At 50.3% G+C, this 15,995-nt stretch overlaps 1 pseudogene; it reads left to right on the top strand.

The window, feature by feature from the left end:
• The first annotated feature begins 7,622 nt into the window (after positions 1-7,622).
• Positions 7,623-13,848, top strand: LOC102939886 (annotated as a pseudogene).
• Positions 13,849-15,995: the final 2,147 nt, after the last annotated feature.

Here is a 15,995-nt window from a genome sequence, read left to right on the forward strand (position 1 = left end):
GTCTGAAGCCAGCTATGGTAGTGAGGAGAGCTGAGGGGTGGGGAGACTAGGAGTAGCTTTAAGGGTTACAGGCTTAAGAGTTAGAGTCAGGTAGTCAGATTTGGGGAGCCAGGTTATAATTAGAGTGTTAGGGTTGGGAATTGGAGCTCAGGGGTTCCAGGTCCCGTTGGCTGTTAGGGTTAAGTATTAGGGTGACGGAGCTGGCTGGAACCGTTAAGTTCAGCGGTCCGGTGGGATGGTTAGGCCTGCAGGAGAGGCAACAGGCTTGTAAGGTAGGGTGGCCAGGGGTAAGTTTAAAGGTTAAAAGTTTAAGAGTTAGGGTCAGGTGGTCAGATTTGGGGAGCAGATTTATAATTAGGGTTAGGGTCGGTAATTGGAGTTTGGCGGTTCTGGTACCAGTTGGGTGTTAAGGTTAAGTGGTAGGGTGGCTGGAACTGTTAAGTTCAGGGTTAGGGTGATGCGGTTCGGATTACAGGAGAGGCAACAGGCTTGTAGAGTAGGACTGGGTGTGGAGTTAAATAGTGGGGTTCTCGGTCAGCATTAGTGGGGATGGGGCAGAGTGTAGAGGTGGGAGACAGGATGAAAGGGCTGGGACGTTGGGTTAGGTGGTAGGGTGATAGGGTTATGGGATAAGAGAAGCATAACAGGGTTACAATTAGGGCGTCAGTGTATGGGGTGGGGGACAGGATTAAGGGATGGGATTCAGGCAGTAGCAGTGAGGTGGGTTAGGGTTGGGGATACATTTGGGGTCTCAGTGGTAGGGCTGAAGTATCAAGGTAAGAGCTTTGGGGAGAGTGTGACACACTGTACCTCAGAGCGACACCCTGGAACCTCCAGATTCATCATTCATATATGGTTGTGATATTTCCTACAAAGCACGGTATCGTATGAACGGTCCTGATCCGCTGAAACCCGTTGTTCTATCCAAATATGTGTATCACTAGTGGGTATAAAGTTATGAGATTGTGCTGTCTGGTTCTTACTAAAATATGCTTTAATTTTGCTCGTGACACAAAAAAATCCCTGACCAGGTGGGTGTTGAGCACCCATTAATCCACGGTATGACACAACTATGCAAGCTCCACACGGTGGGAACGGCTGGATCACTGTGACTCAGCAAAGCCCACCAGGACATGCCCGTGCCAGTGTCTACCGGGCACATGGGCCAAGGGTATAAAATAAGGAACAGCTGCAGCATGAGGGAGCCTTCCTCCGCCCCCACCTATGCTGGAAATAACCTGGACCCCAAGAAGGGGACCGCAAACAGGGGAGTTTGAGAGAGGGCGAAGGAGATCTCCCTGCTGAACAAACAAGGTGCGAGTACTAACCTTGGGGTGAGCGAGTTTGTTTGGCTGTTTGTGTTTTTCTTTTTCTTTCAGGTTATTTCAGTTACAGGATCATCCTTGATCAGCCTCAATCAGCCTTGTGATCACCCTCCCCCTGTGTGATTCACGAGGGGGTAGGGCTGACCTACGAGGGAAGGTCTTAAAAGCCAGAAGCTAAGCGACCAAAGGCAGCTAGCAAACAGGGGCGTTTGAGAGAGGGAGTCATAATATAATCGTTATGGTTAGGAAGGGCCGCAGCGCCAGGGCCAACACTGCTCCTGTCTCCTCCAACCGCGCCTGTATCCAGACAGACAGCCGAACCATGGATGCTTGTACCCAGATCCTGGTGTGGATTTGCAGAGGCTGTGGCCTGCATTTCTCACTCACAGAAAGTCAGGCTGGAGGGACCATCCCATGTGAGAGGTGCCTGCTGGTGGAATCTCTCAGGAAGCAGGTTGGAGAGCTACAGGAGGAGATGGCCAGCCTGAAGAGGATCCGTGCACACAAGAAATTCATTGACTTTATTCAAACGGAGACTTCCAAGGCTGAGGATGCTATCCAGCTGGAGAGGACTGCTGTCATGCCACCGGGGTAGGAGGATAAGGCTCTGGTTTCAGGAGGGTTAGGGTTATGGGCATAGAATGAAGGTGTTAGTGTAAGGGTTATGGGCAGAGGGTTAATGTCTCAATGTTAGGGTTAGGGCTATGGACATATGATTAGGATGCCGGTGTTAGGGTTAGGGTTATGGGCATAGGGTTAAGAAGTTAGTGTTTGATTTAGGGCTATGGGCATAGGGTTACTGTGTCAGCGTTATGGTAAGAGCTATGGGCAGAGGGTTAAGGTCTCACTGTTAGGACGGGGCTATGAACATAAGCTTAAGATGTCATTGTTAGGGTTAGCACTATGAGTTTAGGGTCAAGGTGTCAGTATTAGGGTTAGCACAAGAGGTATGGAGTTAAGCTGTTAATATTAGGGTTAGGTTTATGGGCATAGGGTTAAGGTCTCAGTATTAGAGTTAATGTTATGGACATATGGTAACAATTTCAGTGTTAGGGTTAGGGCTATGGGCATAGGGTTAAGGTGTCAGTATTAGGGTTAGGGCTATGGGCATAGGGTTAAGGTATGAGTATTAAGGTTAGAGTTATGGGCAGAGTTTAATGTGTCAGTGTTTGGGTTAGGGCTATGGGCATAGGGCGAAGGCATCAGTATTAGAGTTAGTTCTATGAGCATGAGGTTAAGGTTTCAGTGTTAGGTTTGACGTGTCAGTGTTAGGGCTTGAGCTATGGGCACGGGGTTGAGGGGTCAGTGTTAGGTTTCAGGTATCTGTGTTACAGTTAGGGCTATAGGGATAAGATGTCCTTGTTCATGTTAGGGCTATGGGCGTACAGTTAAGGTGTGAGTGTTACTTTTCAGGCTATGGGCGTAGAGTTCAGGTGTCAGTGTTAGGGTTAGGGTTATGGGCCTAGGGTTAAGGTCTCAGTTTTAGGGTTAGGGTTTCGGCATAGCATTAAGGTGTCAGTGTTACAGTAGGGCTGTAGATATAGGGTTATGATTTCAGTGTTAGTGGTAAGCTATGGTCATAGATTTAGGGCATCAGAATTAGGGTTGGGGTCAAATGGTCAGAGGATTAAGGTTTCAATATTAGGGTTAGGGCTCTGGGCATAGGGTTAAGGTATCAGTTTTTAGGTTGGGATGGGAGGGTTTGGGTGTCAGTATTAGGGTTAGGGCAATGGGCAAAGGCTTAAGGCATCATCCAAGGCATCAGGGGAGATTGTACAGAGAGGGTTCTCCTTGCAGAAATCCTTGTGGCTGCAGCTGGCTTACCCCACCCAGCCAGCATCTCACAGTGCCCTTGACACCATTTGCACAGGATCACCTTCTCCAAAATGGTCTGGGTGAGACCCCCAAAGGTAGTGCCCATCCTGGGACCAAGAGACAGGCAGCCCCCCACTCTCCAAGCTGAGCACTGTGTGATAGTGCAGAGATGGGGGGCGGGGGCTGATGCATGAGTATTAGTGTAATTCCCATGCTAGTGCCTGGAATGGGCATCACACACACTCAGATTCCTCGAGCACCTATCCTCCATCAGATAACAGCCCTACCACTGCTGCCAGCTAACAGAGCACTCTTTTCAGTCCAAGTGACAGCTTTCTGCTTTGGTCCTGAAAGTCCGGGGTTCTCTCCTGGCTGATGATCTTGGGGGATTGTGTGTAAATGAAGGGAGGAGGGGGTGTCTCGGACTCACACTGGATGACTGTGATGACGCTGCAGAACTGGCCCAGCCCGGCAATGCAGGTGTCCCCCTTCAGCATGCAGCCAACCTGGGGGATAGCAGTGGTGCACTCCAGGCACTGCAGGCCCCCCTGAGCGAGGTGCAAATGCGCACGGAGAGAGAGTCAGAGAGATGGACGGGGGCGGGAGGATAGAGAGATGTGGGGAGGGAGGGAGGTGGGTGCCCATCTGCACACAACACCCTCCCCTATGCCCCCTGCAGCCAGCACAGCCCTGTGGGGTACACGCTGCAGCAGAATCCCTCTGGTGGCCCTAAGGACCAAGACAGGCAAAGGTGTCCCCTAGTCTCAGCATGGGCCGAGCCATGCCACCCCTCCCTCCAACCTACTCCAGCCCCAGGCACAGCGGGCAGCAGCTGCAAGGAGCATGCTGGCCTTCTCTGCATCACTGGCAGACACTGGGCCAGGGAGAGACGACTCCCCAGCGCAGATTGACGACAGCTTCCTGGTGTAAATAGCACCTGGACGGTGGCAGATCCAGTTCTGAGGCCGAGGAGCCCCCCCGGGCGGGAGTTTCCCAGCGGGGATCGATACGGGGTGTAGTAGAGAAAGGCAGGAGCACTGGGCCTGCTGCACCATCTGAGGCCTGAACCAGAGGCTGTGAACTAAAGTCAGGCCACGTATTAAAGCACATGCTCAGCAGTTCACTGTCCAGTACGTGAACTTGGCAAAGTTCTTGGTAATATTGTAGGCACTAGGCATTTACATAAATATATTCCAGCTAGTACAGAGACATCCCAAGCCGGTACAAGATAGGACAGTTTCACAGAACAATGAATAGAGATTTTTTGTTCAAGCTTTCAGGAACAAGGCGAGGGAGCAAACAGATGTCACGAAATACGTAAGTTGTGTGTTCCCATCTTTTGCCTCAGCCTATAAATGTTGCAGCCTTAACCCTTTTTTCAGCAGAGGGGGCAGAGGAATGTCCCGCCACTGACTAAGCTGAGTCCATTGTAACAAGCATACGTGTGTTAGTGTCAGTGTAGACATTGACCCAGGGAGCCAGGACCGGGCTTCGTTGACAATAAACCTGGCTGAGCGCCTTTGCCACCGGACCGAGCCTCTGGTCTATGTTTATGAGTAACATCGAGGTCTGCTGAACGAACATGCTGCAGTATCTTCGAAGGACATTGCAGCTCCCAGGACAGAAGCACCGAGTGGCCTGAACGGGGTTACTAATGACGATCCCACCTTCGGCACTTAACAATGCTCCACAGCTCTGCCAGTTCGCCGCAATCCCACCCAGCAGAAACTCCCCTCCTCTCTTGCTGCCCCAGATATCTATGCTAAATCTCCTTAGGCTTGGAAGGATTACAATACATCGATACACGTCACTAAACATCGATTTCTCTGCGCACATACAATCTGATGGAAAAATATTTCCATTGATAATCAATGAAATGTACAGATACTCAAAATAAGGAAAATCCCGCTTGAAAATGTATTGAAGTCCAACACAGGATCCCCAATTCATTTCCTGTTACCCAACTGCCCCTCCGCAGAGGTGGCTGCAATTCAGGGATCACGGCCCTTCAGGCCCTAGACCTCTCACCCTGTGAACCCAACTGGATCTCTGTTCCCAAAGCCCTTGACTCCTCCCCTACAGCTCCACCCAGTCGGCCCCAATCCTCCTTCCCCCATGTGTGCACAGCCCAATGAGAACATGGATCTGAGGATAAATAAGTCCCCGTGGCTGCTCCCTGACTGTTAATCTTGCTATCTGAGGCATCCACCCAGCTCCCATTCCTGCTGAGACGCAAGACACGACTGTGAGTGTGCCAAGGAGAAGGGCAGGTGAGTCTGTGCTACCTGGGGTCCCACTGGCTCAGGGATAGGGACAGAGGGGTCCAGGGAGTGAATGAAGTGGAAGAACAGCGGGAATTGGGATCACTCTAGGCAGTTACCCACCTAATACCCTTTCTACAAACCCCATTCTCAGAGCTGGAGAGAGAACCCAAGGAGTCCTGCCTCCCAGCATCCCCTGCTCTCACTCACTGGTCCCCACTGCCTTCCCAGAGCATAAGAACATAAGAATGGCCCTACTAGGTCAGACCAAAGGTTCACCTAGCCCAGGATCCTGTCTTCGCACAGTGGCCAGTGCCAGGTGCCCCACAGGGAATGAACAGAACAGGGAATCATCAAGTGATCCATCCCCTGTCGCCCATTCCCAGCTTATGGCAAACAGAGACTAGGGACACCATCCCTGCCCATCCTGGCTAACAGCCATTGATGGACCGATCCTCCATGAATTTATCTAGTTATTTTCTAAACCTTGTTACGGTCTTGCCCTTCACAACATCCTCCGGCGAGGAGTTCCACAGGGTGACTGTGCGCTGTATGAAGAAATGCTTCCTTTTATTCGTTTTAAACCTGCGGCCTATTAATTTCATTGGGGGACCCCTAGTTCTTGTGTTATGAGAAGTAGTAAACAACACTTCCTTATCTACTGTCTCTACACCAGTCATGATTTTATAGACCTCAATCATATCTCCCCTTAGCCATCTTTTTTCCAAGCTGAAAAGTCCCAGTCTTATTCATCTCTCCTCATACGGAAGCTGTTCCATACCCCGAATCATTTTTGTTGCCCTTCTCTGAACCTTTTCCAATTCCAGTATCTCTTTTTTGAGATGGGGCCACCACATCTGCAGACAGTGTTCAAGATGTGGGCGTACCATAGATTTATATGGAGGCAACAGGATATTTTCTGTCCTATTATCTATCCCTTTCTTAATTACTCCCAGCATTCTGTTTGCTTTTTGGGCTGCCGCTGCACATGGAGTGGATGTTTTCAGAGAAGTATCCACAATGACTCCAAGATCTCTTTCTTGAATGGGAACAGCTCATTTAGACCCCATCATTTTATATGTATAGTTGGGATTATGCTTTCCAATATGCGCCTCTTTGCATTTATCAACATTAAATTTCATCTGCCATTTTGTTGCCCAGTCACCCAATTTTGAGAGATCCTTTTGTAGCTCTTCGCAGTCTGCCTGGGTCTTAACTATCTTCAGTAATTTTGTGTCATCTGCAAATTTTGCCACCTCACTGTTTACCCCTTTTTCCAGATCATTTATGAATTGGTGGAATAGAACTGGTCCCAGAACAGACCCCTGGGGAACACCACTATTTACCTCTCTCCACTCTGAAAACTGACCATTTATTCCTATCCTTTCTCTCCTATCTTTTAACCAGTTACTAATCCATGACAGCACGTTCGCTCTTATCCCGTGGCAGCTTTCTTTGCATAAGAGCCTTTGGTGAGGGACCTTGTGAAAGGCTTTCTGAAAATCTAAGTACACTATATCCGCTGGATCCCCTTGGGCCACATGCTAGTTGACCACCTCAAAGAATTCTAGTAGATTAGTGAGGCATGATTTCCCTTTACTAAAACTATGCTGACTCTTCCTCAACAAATTATGTTCATCTATATGTCTGATAATATTGTTCTTAATTATAATTTCAACCAGTTTGCCCGGTACCAGGACTCTTGACTCCAGTCCCACAGTGGTATAACCCACCATACCCCACTCCCTATCCAGAACCAGTGATAGAACCCAGGAGCTCTGGCTCCTGACCCACAGTGGTATAACCCACCATACCCCATTCCTTTCCCAGACCTGGGGATAAAACCCAGGAGCCCTGGCTCCCAGAGCCCGACACTCTAGCCCACTAGACCCCACTCCCTTCCCAAAGCTGAGGATAAAACTCAGGAGTCCTCAATCCCAGCCTCCCTCCCAACTTGAACCACTAGATCCCAGTCCCCTCCCAGAATGAGAGTCAGGATTGATGCAGAGCAGGGAATACAGCAGGGAGCCAGAGCATGGGTGGAACGGACCAGGGGGCTCTATTTGCTAAAGGGGATCCATGCTGACGTAGGGAGCATCCTCCTGCTGTCTGGATTTAGGTGGCTGGGACTGGATGGGACCCAGCACCCCGTAGAGGGGAGAGGCCACGTATCCCATTCCCTATAACTCCCTCTGGGGGGGTTTCCCTTCTAGCTGCCATGATGCTGGGACTCCTCCCCGTTTTCCCCTGCCTGCTCCTCCTCTCCCTGCTGGGCTCCAGCTCTGGCTCCGATGACAATGGCACCGTGGTGCTCACCACCAGCGGCCCCATCCGGGGCAAGCGCCTCCAGGTCGGCTCCAGCACAGTGACGGCATTCCTGGGCATCCCCTACGCTGAGCCCCCCATGGGGCCTTGCGCTTCCAGAAGCCAATTCCTCACCAGCCCTGGAGCCAGATCCTGGAGGCCACCAGCTTCGGCAACGACTGCCTGCAGTCTCCACTTACTGGTTACCCTGAGGCAGAAACATGGACACCCAAAATGCCACAGTCCGAGGACTGCCTCTTCCTAAACATCTGAGTGCCCCATCCCCGTCCCAACGATATGTTCCCCATGATCGTCTGGATCCATGGCGGGGGGTTCTTCTCAGGTGCAGCCTCCCTCGACGTCTATGATGGGCGCTTCTTAGCCGCCACCGGGAACATGATGGTGGCCTCCATGAACTACCGGCTGGGGGCGCTGGGCTTCCTGTCCCTGCCCCCGGCCGCCCCAGGGAACTCCGGCCTGTGGGACCAGCGACTGGCGATGCGCTGGCTGCGTAAGAACGCAGCCGCCTTCAGTGGAGACCCAGCCAGTTTCCTCCTTTTCGGCCTGGGCGCTGGGGCTGCGTCACTTAGCTTCCACCACCTCTCCCCAGGAAGCCGGCCCCTCTTCACCCACGCAGCGCTGCAGAGCGGAGCCCCAAATGCACCATGGGCTTGGATTTCACTCAAAGAGGCCCAAGAGAGAGGCCAGAGGCTGGGCCATCTGCTGGGCTGCGCCGATAGAGACGACACGGCCCTGGTGGGCTGCCTGCAGGGGAAGGAAGCAGGGGAGTTCCCCAAACACCAGTTCTCTGTGTTGCTCCACAAGGACCTGCTGGCGTTCCCCTTTGTGCCGACACCAGACTGGGATTTCCTCCCTGATACACCACCAAGACTCCTGCAGGCCAGGCACGGCCAGCCTATGCCCATCGTGGCCGGTTTCACCGCCAGTGAAGGCTCCTACATGCTTATCTATGGTGCTCCCAACCTCAACCTGGAGAACGCCAGCAATGTTGGCTGGGAGGAGCTGCTGCAGGTGGTGAGGCTGATGGTGCCAGAAGCCCCAGAATTGGCCATCCGAGCCGTGGCAGAGCGGTACTGCAAGGATGGGGAGGGGCAGGGCGAGGCACGATACCGATGGGCCATGGATCAAATTGCTGGCGACTACCTTTTTGTGTGCCCGGTAGCCGAGGTGGCTAGGTGAGAGGCAGAGGCCCGAAGTCCTGTGTACGCCTACTACTTCACCCACCGCACGAGCGGCTTATCTACACCTGAGTGGACGGGGGTGCCACACGGCTCTGAGCTGCCCTACCTGTTCGGGACCCTGGCGTCCGTGGGAGAAGCCAACCACACGCCCACGGAGGCCGAGGCAACGATGAGCCAAACGATGAGGCAGTACTGCGGGAAGTTTGCCGGGGGAGCAAGTAAGGGAATCTTCTTGTGCCCCTGAGGCAGCCCGGGAAAACAGCTAGCCTGTAACTCTTTGGCCAGGTGTCCGCAACATACAGGAAGACCCGACTCAGAGCCATGGCAAAGAAGGGGTCCCTTTGAAACGTAGATAATCTGTTTGGTTGAAGCCCTTGATCGAGAGCTGAACTGACTTCAGGGAGGTAAAATCTGACCCCCTGATTCCAGGTTAGGGCTAATTCCCTTCCTCCCTCATCAGGATGTCCGTGATCCCATGAACACAACCATCCTCATTCAAGGAAACAAGGTTTTTAGCCAGGAGCTAGTACTCTCAAAGCTCTGCCTGCTCTTTCCCAGCCCTGCCACACAAACTCAGGGGATGTCTCTGCTATGGAGACTATATGGGCATGGCTACACCAGCTATCAAGTAGATGCAGCCTGCACCAGCCAAAAGGGTTTTTCCAGCAGTGGAGCAGCAGTCATTATCTTTGAAAACTCGTGGCGAACGGGGGAAGTCCCGGATGACTGGAAAAAGGCTAATGTAGTGCCCATCTTTAAAAAAGGGAAGAAGGAGGATCCTGGGAACTACAGGCCAGTCAGCCTCACCTCAGTCCCTGGAAAAATCATGGAGCAGGTCCTCAAAGAATCAATCCTGAAGCACTTAGAGGAGAGGAAAGTGATCAGGAACAGTCAGCATGGATTCACCAAGGGAAGGTCATGCCTGACTAATCTAATCGCCTTTTATGATGAGATTACTGGTTCTGTGGATGAAGGGAAAGCAGTGGATGTATTGTTTCTTGACTTTAGCAAAGCTTTTGACACGGTCTCCCACAGCATTCTTGTCAGCAAGTTAAGGAAGTATGGGCTGGATGAATGCACTATAAGGTGGGTAGAAAGCTGGCTAGATTGTCGGGCTCAACGGGTAGTGATCAATGGCTCCATGTCTAGTTGGCAGCCGGTGTCAAGTGGAGTGCCCCAGGGGTCGGTCCTGGGGCCCGTTTTGTTCAATATCTTCATAAATGATCTGGAGGATGGTGTGGATTGCACTCTGAGCAAATTTGCGGATGATACTAAACTGGGAGGAGTGGTAGATACGCTGGAGGGGAGGGATAGGATACAGAAGGACCTAGACAAATTGGAGGATTGGGCCAAAAGAAATCTGATGAGGTTCAATAAGGATAAGTGCAGGGTCCTGCACTTAGGATGGAAGAATCCAATGCACCGCTACAGACTAGGGACCGAATGGCTAGGCAGCAGTTCTGCGGAAAAGGACCTAGGGGTGACAGTGGACGAGAAGCTGGATATGAGTCAGCAATGTGCCCTTGTTGCCAAGAAGGCCAATGGCATTTTGGGATGTATAAGTAGGGGCATAGCGAGCAGATCGAGGGACGTGATCGTTCCCCTCTATTCGACACTGGTGAGGCCTCATCTGGAGTACTGTGTCCAGTTTTGGGCCCCACACTACAAGAAGGATGTGGATAAACTGGAAAGAGTCCAGCGAAGGGCAACAAAAATGATTAGGGGTCTAGAGCACATGACTTATGAGGAGAGGCTGAGGGAGCTGGGATTGTTTAGTCTGCAGAAGAGAAGAATGAGGGGGGATTTGATAGCTGCTTTCAACTACCTGAAAGGGGGTTCCAAAGAGGATGGCTCTAGACTGTTCTCAATGGTAGCAGATGACAGAACGAGGAGTAATGGTCTCAAGTTGCAATGGGGGAGGTTTAGATTGGATATTAGGAAAAACTTTTTCACTAAGAGGGTGGTGAAACACTGGAATGCGTTACCTAGGGAGGTGGTAGAATCTCCTTCCTTAGAGGTTTTTAAGGTCAGGCTTGACAAAGCCCTGGCTGGGATGATTTAACTGGGACTTGGTCCTGCTTTGAGCAGGGGGTTGGACTAGATGACCTTCTGGGGTCCCTTCCAACCCTGATATTCTATGATTCTATGATTCTATGATTCTATATCTGTGGTTTTCTCACATCTCTGACTGCGTTAAGAGTGGCAACTTAACTTTTAAGCGTACACCAGGGCATAGATACAAAGACACACTCCCTTATGTCAAAAATAAGCAAGCAAAACTCCAAAAAAAAAAAATCTCTTCAACATTCCCCATTCTAGTCCTATCCACGCATCTTGGGTCCATTGTTTCCTAGATTAGGGAAGGGAAGGCAGCTATACAAAAAAATAATAATAATAATATACCACACATGGAAGAAATGAGAATTTGATAGCAATGACTATAAATCAGACATTAGCAATTGTAGAAAATTGAGGAGGGAATCAAAGAGTCACAAGGAGAAATCTATGACCAGTGGAGTTAAGGACAATAAGGATTTTTTAAAATGATAGTAAGAACAAAAAGAATCCTGACGATGGAATTAGTCCATTACTAGGTGGAAATGGCAGAATTATCAATAGTAATGCAGAAACAGTGGAAGTCTACAATAAATAATTCTGTTCTGTATTTGGGGGAAAAACAGATGATATAGTCTCATCACATGGGGATGACAACACTCTTTCCATTATACTAGTATCTCTGGAGGATGTTAAACAGAAGCTACCAAAATTAGACATTTTTAAATCAGCAGGTCCAGATAATTTGAATCCAAGAGTTTTAAAAGAGCTGACTAAGGAGCTCTCTGGCCCATTAATGTTGATTTTCAAAATATTTTGGAGCACAGGGGAAGTTCCAGAAGATGGGAAGAAAGATAATGTCATGCCAATTTATAAAAAGGGTAAATGAGATCACCTGGGCAATTATAGGGTGTTGATAAATTGGAGAGGGTCCAGAGAAGAGCCATAAGAATGACAAAAGGATTAGAAAACCTGTTTTATAGTGACAGAATCCAGGATCTCAATCTATGTAGCTTTACTAAGAGAAGGTGAAGGGGTCTATAAATACCTACCTGGGAACCAAATATTTAATAATGGGCTTTTCAGTCTAGCAGAGTAAGGTCTGACATGATCTAAAGGTGGGAAGTCAAAGCAAGATAAATTCAGACTTCAAATAAGATATACAGAGGAATTAATGATTGGAACAATTTTCTAAGGGTCATGGTAGATTCTCTGTCACTGATGATTTTTAAATTAAGATTGCATCTTTTTCTAAAAGATTTGCTCTAGGAATTGTTTGGGGAAACTCCTGTAGCCTGTGTTATAGAGGAGGTCAGATGAGATGATCACTATGGTCCCTTCTGGGCTTGGAATCTATGAATCTAGGAAGGGCCATTGTCTACCCTTTATCCATGTGTTCTCACACGTGCCACCCTGTTCCCGTCCCTGCAGTAACACAGCCAATGTGACACATATTGTGAGCTCTACACATGGGAAAATCCCCAACTGTGCAGCATTGGGCACTGCATGGAGTGCCTGGGACATCTGCAAATTACACCTACTAGCAGGATGGTGCCCCTTCTAGTTCCCCATGTACCCCACAGGGGGAGCGGGGGAGCTGCATATACAGATTAGTCCAGGAAGCTGGCCTCTGTTCCCCTACTTTGCCTCCAGAGGGAGCCATAGAGCTGCTATTCCCACAGGCCACCTCCACCATCTTTCCTCCAGGCCACGTCACTGCTACTTGCAGGCCTTCAAACAGAGGGAAACCTTCTAAACTTAGGGCATCCTGTGGCTATTGGCTCCTTTAAGAACAATGGCAGGTGGTGGCCATCTTTCCTAGGGACACCCTGGCTGCCACGTGAAAGGGCTGTAGGCAAAAGGCAGCTGACTCAGGACAGCTTGTGGCTTCAATCTCATTGACCCCATTGGGAGATGGTGGCCATTTTTGGTTAGGGTAGCATGTGACCTCATCCTAGTTGGACGGACAACTGAGAGGGGCCATCTTAAGTGAGGACAAATGGTGGCTTCAGATTTCCTTCCAGTTCAGATCCTCCTATCTATGCCCCTATGTTCCCTGACATCCCAGTGTAATTCCCTGTCTCCCCCCCCCCACACACACACATGCATGTTACTCTGCTCCCCACACTGTCCCTTCCTATGTCTATGAGCAAAAGGGATGCCCATCTTCCCTGGGGAAAGCCTGGCTTCAGTCCCATTAGAAACAATGGGGAACAGTGGTCATCTTTCCTAGGGTCAGTCTCACTTTACAAAGAGCCGTAGCCCAATGGCAACCATCATAAATCAGAGCAGCCTGTGACTTCCATGTCATCAAGATCAATGGGGACATTACTCAGCTTTATAAAGGGCAACCTGTAGAATCTCCCCATATGTAGAAAGTACAAGGCAGCAGCCATCTTAACTCAGGGCAGCCTCTGGCTTCACTCTTATTGGGAATAAGGGATGGCAGCCATTTTGGAAAGTGGCCAAATTGGCTCCTAATGACCCCTGCAACTGGGATGTCAGACTCAAGTCAGAGCATGTTCCCATCCCTGCCCAGGCCTGGTACTAATCTCTGCAGAGTGTGTTGAATTTCCCCACAGGATCATCAAAGAGATAGGGGTCAGTGGGAGGCAATGGCACCCCTACAACCCCACAAAGCAGAACTTCTTCCGCATCGGACTGGAGCCACCCCAAGTCAAGGAGACAGCCCCTGCCCACCGCTGCACGTTCTTGGCAACACTGCTCACATAGAAGCCGAGCCCTACTGATGAGTATCAGAGGGCTGAAAGGACAGCAGCCCTAGAGGGGAAAGTCCTCATGTCTCCCCACCCCTCTGACCCAGCCAGTCCCCCCATCCCTGGGACTGGAATGGAGCTGGTGCCCCCTAGAGGGGAAAGACTCTGAATCACATTCACATTTCCATGGGACCTTCTGGCCTGCTAGAGATGCCCCTTTTTCCTGCCTGGGGTAGATCTCTTGTCCCCTGGGAACTCCAGAATCCATCTGCTGTGGGGCAGCCCCAGGTTCGGCCCCATCTTCACTTGCTCAACCCCTCTGAGTAGGACAATAACACCCGTGTTTCCTGTACCAGCCAAACTCCATACACACCCCTTTCCAGTGGAGGAGGCATGAGCTAAGACAAAGTGATGCCTAAGAGGGGTGGGTGAGGATGGAGGAATGGATCCAAGGACAGAGGGGGCTAAGGGCAGGTGACCCATAATGGCACTGAAGAGAAAAGAGGCAGTGAAAAAATAACGCACAGCTGGCTCTGGGGAGGGGCATGGCCATTGTGAAACTGTGCAGCACAGGAAGTGAAGGAGAATCCAAAAGAGGCTAGGAATCTTTTATGCCAGAGGTGGAGGTGCTCTTATGGGAGGTAGAGCAGAATGTTGCACATTGGACACTGGGGATCACAGATGCTGGGAAACACAGGACCTCCACCAGCACAGCATCCCCTACTGCTAAAATATAGCAGTGGGGGAGCACTGACCGTGCGGGGACAGCCCTCTGATGATCCCCCCATGCTGCTCTTTGCAGCAAAGCGCCCGCTAGTGCACAGGGATTTGCACCAACTGCAAGGGGTGAGTACCCCATACTGAGCCCATGCAGCACCTCGTTTCCCCTGCAGGTCTCCCCTCCCATCTGCAACTAGACCAAACCCTGCATAGTCTGAGCTCATCCCCACTGCTGTTAACCCCACTCGCTCTGTGTCCTGCAGGAGCAGACCCAAGAAGACATGCCCTGTTCAGGGGGCTGTGAATGAAGAGCTGAGCACTTACAATCCCCTGACAGGGGGAACCCTCCCTGCAGACAAGAGCATCCAGTGCCTGTTAGTGTCTGTTGATTCATTAACGAGGCTCAGGCTAATAAACGCCCTTGGAATCCATGGATTGACCCTCCCTCTGCAACTCCTCCATATACAGTGCATTAAAGATATTCAGTCTAGAGACAAAACCCTGGTGTGTGATGTTGATTAGCTGATCCTGAGCAGGGGAGAGAGAGTGAGTGTGTTTGTGTATGTGTGTGTTTGTGTGTGTGTGTTTTGGGTTAAATGTTGAAATAATGAGCTACACGGATTACATTGGTGGGGACGGTGAGGAGGTAAATGATGCTCTGGGTTTTCAGAAGGCAAATGACAAAGCCCAGGAGATCACACTGTGCATTCAGAGCTAGAAATGAATCCCAAGAGTCCTGACTCCCAGCCTCCGCTGGTCTAACCAACTAGACCCCAATCCCCTCCCAGAGCTGAAATAGAACCCAGGCATCTTGGCTTCCAGCTCACACTTGGCTAATCCACCAAACCCCACTCTCGTCCCCAAGCTGAGGATAATTACTCTTTGGGGAGTTCTGTGCCAAAAAATTAAAAATTCTGTGCACATTATTTTAAAATTCTGCAAAATTCTGCATATTTTATTTGTCAAAGTAACACAGTATAATCAGACGTGTTTCAATTATTTTGGTAATTTATCTCAAAATACCTGTCAGCAAGTATGTCTGTAACAATACAGACAACAAAAAAGATTCAGGAAATGTTTTTTGACAAATCATTTCCTTACTAAGCATATTAATGCAGAACTTTGAGTAATAATTCATTTAAACTACAACGCAGAAACAAATTTCCTGCTCACCCCCAGAAGCAGTTGAAAGGCTTGGGGGAGTCAGGGGTAACAGAAGAGCTAAGGGAGAGTGAAGTAATTGCTGGAAAGGAGCCTGGGTGTGAATGTAAAGGATTGTTGGGTGTGGGTGGAAGAAATATGGGACAAGTGTTTTGGGGGGCAGGGAGGGATTGTTAGGGAGTTGGGGAGCCTCTCCCATGCAGACCCTGGCTGACCCCTTGCCTCTCTCATTCAGTCAGGCACATCTGCCCCTGTCCCCATGTGTCCCTGCACCCCATCCCCCCATCCCCACGTGTCCTTCTATCCCCACTCAGCCACTGTCCTCCACCCATGTGTTCCTACATCCTCTCCCCCTGTGCCCCCACTCAGCCATCCCCTCCCCCATGTTTCCCTGTACACCCTCCCCCTGTCCCCATGAGGCCCTGTGCCCCCTCT

This window comes from Chelonia mydas, chromosome 14 (genome assembly GCF_015237465.2).
Source record: "Chelonia mydas isolate rCheMyd1 chromosome 14, rCheMyd1.pri.v2, whole genome shotgun sequence".
NCBI classification, from domain to species: Eukaryota; Metazoa; Chordata; order Testudines; family Cheloniidae; genus Chelonia; species Chelonia mydas.